The sequence below is a fragment of the Elephas maximus genome, chromosome 21 (genome assembly GCF_024166365.1).
Source record: "Elephas maximus indicus isolate mEleMax1 chromosome 21, mEleMax1 primary haplotype, whole genome shotgun sequence".
Classification (NCBI taxonomy): Eukaryota; Metazoa; Chordata; class Mammalia; order Proboscidea; family Elephantidae; genus Elephas; species Elephas maximus.
Genome location: NC_064839.1, coordinates 8,378,984 through 8,391,954, shown reverse-complemented (window position 1 = coordinate 8,391,954; position 12,971 = coordinate 8,378,984). Strand labels below are relative to the sequence as shown.

Genomic DNA, 12,971 nt, shown 5'->3' with positions numbered 1-12,971 from the left:
GTTGAGAGCGCCCTTCTCCTCAGGTTCCGTAGGTGTGAGTAGGCTATGTGGCTGACTGCTTCTCCCTGAGGAAACTGTGGCCGAATGGTAGCACCAGCCCGCTGCTGCCTCCGCTCTGGGAATGGTGCCTGAGGGCTCCCCGCGATTCAGGTTGGTAACTCCTCTCCACTTATGAATGGTCCCTTCCTCCCCCTGCCCCTCAGTTCATTGTCTAAGCTTGCCTTTGATGCTCAGGGCTCCCAGCTTGTCACAAATATACTCATTTCACTTGTTTTTTCAGGCCTCTGTTGTAAAGAGGGCTCACTGGAAGCATCTGTCTCTTCCTCCACCTTGGCTCCGCCTCTTGTGGTATATGTTTTGATATGAGACTGAATTCTATTGGCTAGAGGTTTGTTGAGAATTTTTGCATCTAGCTTTATGAAAGATACCGGTTTGTAATTTTCTTTTTTTGTGGTGCCTTTGCTTGGCTTTGGTATCATGGTTATGCTGGCATCATAGAATGAATTTGGGAGTATTCCTTCCTTTTTTATGCTCTGAAATACTTTGAGTAGTGCTTGTCTGAGCTCTTCTCTGAATGTTTAGTAAAATTCTCCAGTAAAGCCTTCTGGGCCATGGCTTTTTTGCTGTTGTTGTTTTTAGGTTTTTCTTTTCTTTTTTTTTTTTAAACCTCTTTATTTTCTTTTTATGGGTCTGTTCAAATTTTCTACCTCATTCTGTGTTAGTTTATGTAGGTAGTGTGTTTCTAAAATTTATGTATTTCCTCTAGATTCTCAAATTTGTTGGAGTGCAACTTTTCATAGTATTCTGTTGTGATCCTTTTTATTTCAGTTGGGTCTTTTGTAATGTCCCTCATTTCATTTCTTATTGGGGTTATTTGCTTCCTCTCCTGTTTTTCTTTTGTCATTTTGGCCAGTGGTTTGTAGATCTTTTCAAAGAACCAACTTTTGGTCTTGTTGATTCTTTCTTTTGTTTTTCTGTTCTCTATTTCATTTATTTCTGTTCTAACCTTTATTGTTTCCTTTCTTCTGTTGGCTGAGGGCTTCTTTTGGTATTCTCTATTTTTTCAAGTTTTGTAGAGGTAGTGTTTTGATTTTGGCCCGTTCTTCTTTTTTGATGTATGCATTTTTTGCTATAAATTGTCCTTTGAGCCTTTGCTGTGTCCCAGAGGTTTTGGTATAATGTGTTTTCATTCTTATTTGATTCTAGTAAAATTTTTTTATTCTCTCCTTGGTTTCTTTTATCACCCAGCTGTTTTTAAGCAAGGTGGCAATCAGTTTCCATGTATTTGGTTTTTTTTTTCTTTTTTCTTACTATTATTGATTTCTACTCTTATGGCATTGTGTTCACAGAGAATGCTTTGTATTATTTAGATATTTTGTATTTTATTGAGTGTTGCTTTGTAGCCTAAGTGTGGTCAATTCTGGGGAATGTTCCATGAGCACTGGAAAAGAATGTACACTTTGCTGCTGCTGGGTGGAGTGTTCTGTATATGTCTATGAGGTCAAGATAGTTGATTTTGGCCTTTAGATCTTCTGAATCTTTGCTGACAGGACAACTAGAGATGCTCTGTCTTTTATTGAGAGTGGTGTGTCGAAGTCTTCTACTATTATTGTGAAACTGTCTATTTCTCTTTTCACTGCTGTTAGAGTTTGTTATTTTGGAGTCATGTCATTGGATGCATAGATATTTATTACAGTTGTGTCTTCTTGGTGGATTTCCCCTTTAATCATTATATGATGTCTTCATTATATGATGTCATTTGTGGTTGATTTTGGCTGAAAGTCTATTTTATCTGAGATTAGTATTGCCACTCCTGCTCTTTTTTGACTGCTGTTTGCTTGAAATATATTTTTTCATCCTTTGATTTTTGATATATTTAAGTCTTTGTGGCTAAGATGGTCTCTTGTAGACAGCATATTGATGGTTTGTGCTTTTTTTATCCATTCTGCCACTCTCTGACTCTTTACAGGTGCATTTAAGCCATTTACATTCAGTATGAGTTTGTTGCTGTCATACTGTGCTTTTTTTGTGTGTGTGTGTTGCTGATGTTTTCTTTTTTCCTGTTACTTTCCTGTGCTGAGTTCCTTTTGATCATGAATTTTCTTTTCTTCTGTCACTATAGGTTTTGTGTTTACTGAGACTGTGTTTTTTCTTCTTTTCTATTCTGATGAGTAGGCTTGTTAACTTTCTTTGTGGTTACCTTGAAATTTACCCTTGTCTTCCTAAGTTTGAACTTGTCTTTTATTACTTAATATAACCTTGACTTCCTCTCCATTTGAAAGTTCTATACCTACATTGTTTATTCCTCCTTTTATTGTTTTGACATTTTTGTCATTTACAGATTTGTCGTCTCTCTTTCCCTGTTTTAAGCCTTTTAGCTTTGTGTGGTTTGAAAGAAATGGATTGACACAGTGGCAGCAACAATGGGCTCAAGCATAACAAAGATGGTGAGGATGGCACAGGCCTGGGCAGTGTTTTGTTCTGTGGTACATAGGGGATTATTAGTTGGAATTGACCGACTAGATGACACCTTACAACAACAACAGGTTTGTTTTAATATTGAGTGTTCTTTACCTAGATTGGTATCTGGTTGATGTTGTCATGTGACCTAGTCTCTAGTCGTTGTCTCATGTTGTTGGTTCTCTAACCAAAGGACACCCTTTAATATTTCTTGTGAGTTGGTTTAGTTTTCACAAATTCCCTTAATATCTGCTTATCTGAAAATGTCCTAATTTTGCCATCGTATTTGAGAGAGCGTTTTGCAGAATATATTATTCTTGGTGGGCAGTTTTTTTTTTCTTTCAAGGTTTTATTTGTATCATCCCATTGCCTTCTTGCCTGCACAGTTTCTGCTGAGTAATCAGAGTTTAGTCTTATTGTTTCCCCATGGTGAGTTTGTTTTTATTGAGCAGCGCGCAGAATTCTCCCTGTGTCTTTGGTTTTGGCAAGTGTGATTGTTATATGCTGTCATGGATTGAATTGTGTGCCCCCAAAATTTATGTCAACGTGGCTAGGTCATGATTTCCAGTACTGTATGATTGTCTACCATTTTGTTATCTGATGTGATTTCCCTATGTGCTGTAAATCCTATGTAGAAAAAAAATGGTGTGACAGGAGCTGGTGGGTGGGGGTGTGAAGCACCTGGGGTGGTGGTGAACTGGTGGCTTTCTAGCCAAGGTAGTGTAACATTGTCTGGTGAGAAGAGGTAGAGGTGGGGTACAAGGCTAGGTGGGAGGGAGAAAGAAAAAAAGGGAAGAAAAAATGGTGCAGTGGGAGTGAGTGGGTGGAGGTGGAGTAGACCCAGGGTAGTGGTGAGCTGGTGGCTCTCTAGACAAGGTAGTGCAATGTGGCCTGGCAGGAAGGGGTGGAGGGGGCATATTGAGTTAGGTGGGAGGGAGAAAGGGAAAAAATGGTGCAGCAGGAGCTATTGTGTGGGGGCAGGGTGGACTCAGGTTGGCGGTGGGCTGGTGGCTCTCTAGCCAAGGTGGTGCAGCATGGCCCAGTGGTAAAGGGTGGAAGCAACACATGGGACAGAAGAGTGAGGGGTGGGAAAGCGTGGTTCCGTGGTTACCAGGTGCTCTGTCTCCTATTGGAGCTCCATGATGTTGCCTTCCTGTACTCCTTGTTTGGGGTTGTTGCTCCTGGCTGTGTTCAAGATGGCGATGCTGTGCCATGTTAGTTGGCAGGGGACCTCCACTTCGTGTCTCTCCTCTTTCTCAGTTTTCCTTCAGTTTCTTCTTTCATTCAGTGTTTGATCAAGTTCTTTATCTCTTCATTTGATGCTTAGGGTTCCAGGATTGACATTTGTATCTGTTTTACTTATTTTTTCAGGTTTTTGCTGCAGAGGAATGGCATGATGTGTCTGTTTAGCATGCCATGTTGGCTCTACCTCTAGAAAGGGGTTTTAGGTAGTACCATCAGAGAATGAAGCCAGAGTCTGTTTGCATTTTCTTTTCCTCAAGCCGTCATGGGGTATCTGACTGTATTTATTTAAGGTGCCTCAGTTAGTAAAATTACCAAGTTCGTATAAAACTTAGTACTGAGTAAGTTTCCTTCAGCAAATACATCAGGCTAGGCACCATGGGACTAAGTCACTTGTGATTCCTGTCTTCGAAATCCAGAGTCAAATGTGAAAGGTAAGATAGATGCGGAAATCATGATAGTAAGACATGCAATAGGTGGTCTTAGAGAGAGAAGCAAAATGATATGGTGTCCAAAGGAGAGAGTGGTCACCTCCTCTTGAGAAAATCAAAGAAGACTTCACAAAGGAGGTGGCATTTTATCTTATAGGTCACAAACTGGAGGCCACCATCTGAATCCAGCACAGAGATGTGTGGGAAAGCCAAGGATGCAGCCTGAATAAGGCAGCACATCAAGTAAGCATGGAATTTAGATGCAAAATCCCCCTGTTCCAGGTTTGTCTTAAAGAAGAGTTCATAGGAGAAATTGGAGATTGAACATAAAAGGTGGACCAGAACCAGGGCTTCAAACCAGTTTGGTTCAGTTCAATCCCCTGCTGAGAATTTGCATTTCACCTCAGATATGCTGAATTAGAATCTACATTTTAACAAGAACCCCAGGTAATTTTTGTGGAGTGGTTCTTACTTATACATGAAAACCACTTGGTGATCTTGTTAAAATGTAGATTCTGATTCAGCATATCTGGGGTGGAAATACAAATTCTCAGCAGGTGGTTGAACTGAAATGAACTGATTTGAAGCCTTGGCCAGAATTTGATTATGGAGAGCCTTGCCAAGGAATTTGAAATTTTCTTCTTATTGAATATGTGCCATAAGTCTGTCTGCACAATATAGATTTGATCTTTAATTCTCTAAGCCTTCTCTCCAAGAAGGGTGATGAAGGTGAAATTGTCAAAAGACCTATTAATCATTCCTGCTTATATGGTGACAATATTCATTGTCAAGAGGGGTTATCATTATGGGACTTGGAAAATGCCAAGAGGATTGGCAGATGCTATTTTTTTGTGGTTAAACCAAGAAAGAAGAACATCTTAAATGGCACTTTATTGGGAATAAAATGTATTCTGTGTGAGCTTCACCAGTTTTAATACAACAAAGGTCCCCAAAAGAACCAGTTCTGAACCGTGGCTCCCCTGAAAGAAATAATATCTGCCATCCTTCTTCCTGCTCTCCTCTAACCCAGCCAGTTTCCATTTGCATTGCTTTGGGTACTGCAAGTTGGAAGAACTCCACCTTTAGTCCTCACTTTATTTTCATTTAATATGCCAATTATGGGTCTTGCAGATCTGCTTATGGGCAGTTTTCCAGACCTGTCTCAGTTTGTGTAGATTAAATCAATTATGCTGATTTGATTCCTTTGGCAGCACATGTGGGACCCAATTATTACTCAAGTCCCCTCTTCTTATCCTTGATTTGGAAACCCTGGTGGCGTAGTGGTTAAGTGCTACAGCTGCTAACCAAAGGGTTGGCAGTTCAAATCCACCAGGCGCTCCTTGGAAACTCTGTGGGGCCGTTCTACTCTGCCCTATAGGGTCGCTATGAGTTGGAATCGACTCGATGGCATTGGTTTTTTTTTTTTTTTTTTATCCTTGATTTAGATCTACAGATCATTCCAGTAATCACCGCTATTATTCTTGCACACCATCTCTCTCTGGACTCAGATCTTGGGAGTCCTTCCTCTCTTTCTGCCTAAAGATTGGTGAATTTGGCATTGCTAGTCCAGAGTCTTTTTTTTTTTTTTTTTTTTTACTCCAGAGTCAGTACATAATTGTCTGAATTCAAAGCTCCATTGGCTACATCTTGGTGACATAGAACCTTAGCTGGCTTTTCCAGAATGTGGTGAAATCACTGAACCAGTAGCTGGAAGACCTGGCCTTTAACCCTGTCTTTGCCACTAACTTCCTGTGGTGGACATGTGTGGATTATATCTGTTATCCAATAACACCCAAAATTTGCCAGCCATAATCCGGGTCTAGGGTGAGGGTCTTATTAACTTAAATCTGTCTGCATTTCCCATTCCACTAGCCACAATCATGGGCTCAGAGATATGTCATGTACCAAGTCAAATGAATCAAAAAGACTAACTTCTGGAGCTTTGGTTGAGTTACTGGGAAAATAGAGTCCTGCTGAGGATGCCCGTAGTTCTCGGGTGTCTTAGGACTCATTTTGGTACCATAGTGGAAGAGCCTGATGGTTCTTATCATTTGGATCCCGGATCAAGTCTTCTCCGAAGTAGATATGTCCCTGGACGGTTCAGTTACGCCAACCAGTGAATTCCCTTTCTGTGTAAGCCAGTTTGGGTTGAGATTTCTTTCTTGCTATCAAAAGCAACTGAATTGCTGTGTCGTGCTTGGTAAGCTACTTTCCGTTTTTGAACCTCAGTGTCCTCATATGCTATGTAAGGGACTGGGCTCTGAAATTCTGAGTCTCTTTGGGTTTTTTTGTTTCAGTTCTTTATAAAGCATGTGACCATTTTCCCCGGTAAGATAAAAGTGCGAGCATAGACTTTTCTCATTTTATTGTAGTAGGGGTAGGCACTCTCAGGGAAATATTTTTAGCTGAGGCCTGAAGAATGAGCAACAACCAGACTGGCAAAATATGGTGTATACTTTTCAGGCAGTGGGAACAGCCAGTTGAAAATGAGAGATTTGAGGACATGCTGACTCTTGATATCTTCAGGTCATGATTGTAAAAGTAAGCATCTGTCCAATCTTGAGCAACATATGGCCACCTGTTTCCCCACATCAGCCTCCATACAGAAAATCCTTCTCTCCCTCACATAAGCACTTGCCGTTTCCACTGTGATGACAGGTTCCTTGAGGCTAGAGGCATGTCTTATTCAGCTCTCTGCCCCTCTGGGTACCTAGGATAGTGCTCCCTCTGTACACAGTGAGTTAAGTTTTAAGTGACAGAATAACATGCATAAATACCAAAATTGGGAAAGAACGCGACAAGCTTGGACAATAAAAAGGAGACAGGGTTGGCTAGAGTGTGGGATCAGTAGTGAGAGGAGAGGAAATTTGGTTGTAAAATTAGGTTTGGGAGGACATCAAATGCAAAGATAAAACTGTTGTTGTTAGGTGCCATCGAGTTGGTTCTGACTCATAGCAATCCTATGTACAACAGAATGAAACACTGCCCAGTCCTGCGGCATCATCACAATCATTCCTATGTTTGAGCCCACTGTTGTAGCCCCTGTGTCAATCCATCTCATTAAGAGTCTTCCTCTTTTTTGCTGACCTTCTGCTTTACCAAGTATGATGTCCTTCTTCAGGGACTGGTCCTTCCTGATAACATGTCTAAAATATGTAAGATGAAGCCTTGTCATCCTCCCTCCTAAGAAGCATTCTGGCTGTACTTCTTCCAAGACAGATTGGTTTGTTTTTCTCCCAGTCAGTAGTATGTTCAATATTCTTCACCAACACCATAATTCAAATTCTTCTTCAGTCTTCCTTATTCATTGTCCAGCTTTCATATACATATGAGGCAATTGAAAATACAGTGGGTTGGGTCAGGTGTACCTTAATCTGCAAAGTGACATCTTTGCTTTTCAACACTTTAGAGAGGTCTTTTGCAGCAGATTTGCCAATGCAATATGTTGTTTGATTTCTTGATTGCTGCTTCCGTGGGCATTGATTGTGGATCCAAGTAAAATGAAACCCTTGACAATTTCAATCTTTTCTCTGTTTATCGTGTTTATTGGTCCAGTTGTGAGGATTTTTGTTTTGTTTTTTATGTTGAGGTAAAATCCATACTTTGATCTTCATCAGTAAGTGCTTCAAGTCCTCTTCACTTTCAGGAAGCAAGGCTGTGTCATCTGCATATTGCAAGTTGTTAATGACTCTTCTTCCAATCCTGATGCCCCATTCTTCTTCATATAGTCCAGCTTCTCAGATTATTTGCTCAGCAAACAGATTGAATAAGTATGGTGAAAGGATACAACCCTAATGCACACCTTTCCTGACTTTAAACCATGAAGTATCCCCTTGTTCTGTTCAAATAACTGCCTCTTGATCTATGTACAATTAAGTGTTCTGGAATTCTCATTCTTCACAATGTTATCCATAATTTGTTATGATGCTCACAGTTGAATGCCTTTGCATAGTCAAAAACACAGGTAAACAGCTTTCTGGTATTCTCTGCTTTCAGCCAGGATCCATCCATCTGACATCAGCAATGATATCCCTCATTGCTTGTCCTCTTCTGAGCCTGGCTGGAATTTCTGGCAGTTCCCTGTGGATGTAACTGCTGCAACTATCAAGATAAGGTATTGGCTGCATAAATTACCTGTATACTTGTTGCGAAATCCATTGCCGTTGAGTCTATCCTAACTCACATTGACGCTATAGTACAGAGGAGAACTGCCCTATAGGGTTTCCAAGGCTGTAAATCTTTACAGAAGCAGACTGGCATGTCTTTCTCATGCAGAGCAGCTGGTGAGTTCAAACAACTATAGCAAGATGCAAAAATAGCAAACCCTGGTGAGGGATCATCTGATGGCCAGAGCTGCCACATTATAGGAAATGTCCAGTTTTAAACAATAAATTACCAGACATGAAAAAGAAAGTATGACCCATAAACAAGAAAAAAAGCATAAAATACGAACTGTCCCTGAGGAACCTCAGATGTTGGTCTTACTAAAAAAGACTTTAAATCAACTTTATTAAATATGTTGAAAGAACTGAAGGGAAGTACTCCTAAAGAAAGCATGAGAATGACGTCTCATCAAATAGGGAATGTCAATGATTGAAAGAGATATAAATTATAAAAAAGGAACCACGTAGAAATTCTGGAATTGAAAAGTACAATAAGTAAAATGAAAAATTCACCAGAGGTGAATTTGCTGCTTTTGAACAAAAATAGAGAAAAAAATCAGTGAACTAAAGAGTAGTCAATTTTATTTATCCAGTTTGAGGAAAAAAAAAAAAAAGAATGAAGAAAAATGAGCAAAGCCTCAGACACATGTAGGACACCACCAAGCCTACCACCATACACATAACCAAAGTCCAGAAGGAGAAAAGAGAAAGGAATAAAAAGTATATTTGAAGAAATAATGGCTCCAACCTCCCCAAATATGATGACAAATATTAACCTGCACATCCAAGAGGTCCAATGAACTCCAAGTAGGATAAGCTGGAAATATTCACACTTCTCTTAAACATAGAGTCACTGTGACTCAGAACTGGATGGCACCTAACAAAAGCAATAATAATATTTCTTTGTTAAGATATTTGGCTTCCAAATGTTTTCTCCCATTTTGTAGCTTGTCTTTTCATCCTCTTAGAGATTTTTTACAAATCATATGTTTTAAGTTTTGATGAGGTCCAATTTTTCAATTTTTTGGTTTATATATTGTGATTCTGGCACCAAGTTTAAGAACGCTCTGTCTAGCCAAACAGCCTGAAGATTTTCTCCTATGTGTTCTTCTAAAAAAATTTATAGTTTTTCATTTTCTATTTAAGTTCATGATCCATTTTGAGTTAATTTTTATATAAGGTATGAGACTTAGGTAGAGGGTTTTTTGTTTTTGTCTATGGATGTCCATTTGATTCAGCTCTGTTTTTTGAAAAGGCTATTCTTCCTCCATTGCATTGCTTTTGCATTTTTGTCAAGACTTAGTTGTGCATATTAGTTTAGTTCTATTTCTTGATTCTCTACTCTGTTTCATTGATCTCTCTGTCTATCTCCCCTCAAATACCACTGTCTTGATTACAGGGAAGAGAGATTCTTCCTCCTTTATTCTTCTTTTTCAAGATTGTTTTGTCTATTCTTGGGACTATTCCTTTCCATATATAGTTTAGAATAAGCTTGTCCGTGTCTACAACAAATCTCGTTAGGATCTGGGTAAGAATTTTTTTAAAACCTATAGATCAATTTGGGGAGAAATGACACCTTTACTATGTTGAATCTTCCAATCCATGTATTAATTTCTGATTTAATAATTTTTGCCTTCTCTCCTTTTTTCTTCATCTGTCTGGCTACAGGTTTATCAATTTTATTGATCTTTTCAAAGAATCAAATTTTGGTTCTTTGTTTTTTTCCCCCTTTTGTTTGTCTTTGAAAAATTAATTTCATTAATTTTTGCTCTTGTATTTATTATTTCCTTCCTCTGCTTGCTTAAGGTTTAATTTGTTCTTTGTTAGTTTATTTTGGTGGAAGTTAAGCTTACTGAATTGAGACTTCTGTCCTAATGCAAGCATTTAATGAATTGTTATGTCTTTTTCATGATTTAACTCCTTTATCATCATGCAATATCTCTCTTATTCTTATAGTTTTTTCCAAAATGTATTTTGTCTAATACGAATATATTTACTTTAGCCTTCTTTTTTTTTTTTTTTTATTGTGCTCTAGGTGAAAGTTTACAGCTCAATTTAATTTCTCATACAAAAATTTATATGCATATTGTTATGTGGTATTAGTTGCAGTTCCTACAATGTGACAGCACACTCCACCTTTCCTCTCCAGGTTCTTGTGTCCCTTCAACCAGTTCCTGTCCCTTCCTGCCTTCTCATTCTGCCTCTGGGCAGAAGCCGCCCATTTGGTCTCCTGCATCTAATTGAACTAAGAAGCACACTTCTCAAGAGTATTATTTTTTGTTTTATATTCCAATCCAGTCTTTATCTGAAGAGTGGCCTTCAGGAATGGTTTTAGTTCTGAGTTAACAGAGTGTCCAGAGCCATAGTTTGGGGGTTCCTACAGTCTCTATCAGACCATTATGTCTGTTTTTTTTTTTTTTTTTATGTTGTTCAACTTTCTTTTGATTAGTGTTTTCATTATAGCTTTTTTAATTCTTTTACTTTTGATTTTTTTAAACTTTATATGCAATATAAAGTGTACAGTTCTACGAATTTTGACAAATGCAGAGTTACATAATTACTACCACAATCAAAATATAGAACAGTTCCTCCCAAGCAACCCCCACCCCTGAAATGATTCCTTTGTAGTCATTCTCTGCCTCCCCAACCTCTGGTAACCACTAATCATTCTTTGTCCCTATAGCTTTTACTTTTCCAGAATGTCACATAGATGGCTACTCTCATTTAGCATAATTTATTTGTGATTCACCCCTCTTGTATGTATTAACAATTCATATCTTTTTATTGCCCAGTAGTATTGCATTTTATGAACGTACCACAGCTCACCTGTTCACCAGTTGAGAGGCCTAGAGTTGTTTTTTGTTCTTTACAATTGTGAATAAAGGTGCTGTAAACATTTATAGAAGATTTTTAACTTCGCAAGAACCTGTCAAACTCTTTTCCACAGTGGCTGTACCAGTATATGTTCCTATCATCTGTGTGTGAGAGTTCTAGTTGCTCCATATACTTGTCAGAACTTGATATTCTCAGATTTTTAAAAATAATTTTAATAGATGTGTAGTGGTATCTCATTGTGATTTTAACCTGTATTTCATTAATGACTAGTGATGCTGAGCATCTTTTCATGTGCTCACTTGCCATCTGTATATCTATTTCGTACAGTGTTTGTTCAAATCTTACACCAATTTTTTAATTGGGCTGTTTGCTTTTTTATATCCTGACAAACATTTGCCAGATATTTTCTCATAATCTTTTCACTTGTGTTTTCATCACCCTTTTACTTTGAATCTATGTCTTTATATTTAGTATTTGTTTCTTGCTGACAGCATGTAGTTAGATCTTGCATTTTGTCATCAATCTCTGTATTCGAGTGTTGGAACCATTTGCATTTAATATAATTATCCATATGATTGAATTTAAATAGTACTCTATTGATAGATGGTTCTTATTTTTCCAAATATTCCTTGGTCCCTTTTTCCTCTTTTTATGCTCTGGGTTAATTGATTTTTTTTTTTTTTTATGATTGCATTTTGTATACTCTATGGACTTATTAATTATATTTCTTAATTTTTTTTGTCCTGCGAAGGGTTTCTATTAACATTTACAGCCAAATAAATCTTTGTTGTGGTGGCCTATCTCATGCATTGTAGGATTTTCAGTATCACCCTTGACTTCTACCTACTAGATGCCAGTAGCACCCCTCACCCTAATTATGACAACCAAAATGTCTGTAGACATTGCAAAATGTCCCCTGGCTGAGCAAAATTGACCCTGGTTGAGAACCACTACCAGTGCCATAAGGTTTACATTGTACATCTTTAATTTATCAACTCTATTTTAAAGTAATATATTTCTGTTTGATATATAGTATAAAAACCCTTTAACTATACACTCATTTCTCCCTCCCATGTTTTGTGTAATTATTGTCATACCTTTTACTTTTACATGTGCTATTTATAAATCTACGATGCATTGTTACTAATTTTGCTGATACAGTGAATGATCTTTTGGAAAAATTAAACATAAGGAAGAAATGCCTTTTATGCTCATCTTTATTTTAATCATTTCTGGAGATCATAATTTTTTTTTAGATCCAAATTTTTGTTAAGTATCATATTCCTTCTCTCTGAAGGACTTCCTTTAATGTTCTTTGTCACACAAGACTGTTGGTAATGAATTCTCTGGTATTTTATCTGAAAAAGTATTATTTCACCTTTATTTTTGAAAGATATTTTTTCAAGGCATAGAATTCTAGGTTGACTAGATTTTTTTTTTCATTTCTTTTTCTTTCAAAACTTGGAAGATGTCACTCCATTTTCTTCTGGCTTACGTGGTTTTAGATAAGAGATCTGCTTTAATTCTTAACTTTGGTTCTCTGTATGTAATGTGTCTTTTTTTCTAAGATCCTCTTCATGATTTTTCTCTTTACCTTTGGCTTTCAGCAGCTTGAACATATAATTAGGTGATTTAAAACAAACAAACAAACCTTGCTTGGGGTTTACTGAACTTCAGATCTATTATTACAAATATTTCATTATTTTTGGAAAATTTTCAGCCAATATTTTTTCATGTATTTCTTGTACCTGTTTTTCTTTTCTCCTCCTGTGATTCCAGTTATACATATGTTGTTGTTGTTAGGTGTCGAGTCAGTTCTGATTATAGCAACCCTATGTGT

The 12,971-nt window shown here is 37.7% G+C and overlaps 1 long non-coding RNA gene across 1 annotated transcript in view; it reads left to right on the top strand.

Annotated features, from left to right (window-relative positions):
* Positions 1–8,139: 8,139 nt before the first annotated feature.
* LOC126064882 (uncharacterized) overlaps positions 8,140–12,971 on the top strand; it is a 123,501-nt gene continuing 118,669 nt past the window's right edge. Inside the window, exon 1 of the long non-coding RNA XR_007514668.1 lies at positions 8,140–8,247. This is a non-coding gene — a long non-coding RNA (uncharacterized LOC126064882). The remainder of the gene's footprint in view (positions 8,248–12,971) is intronic.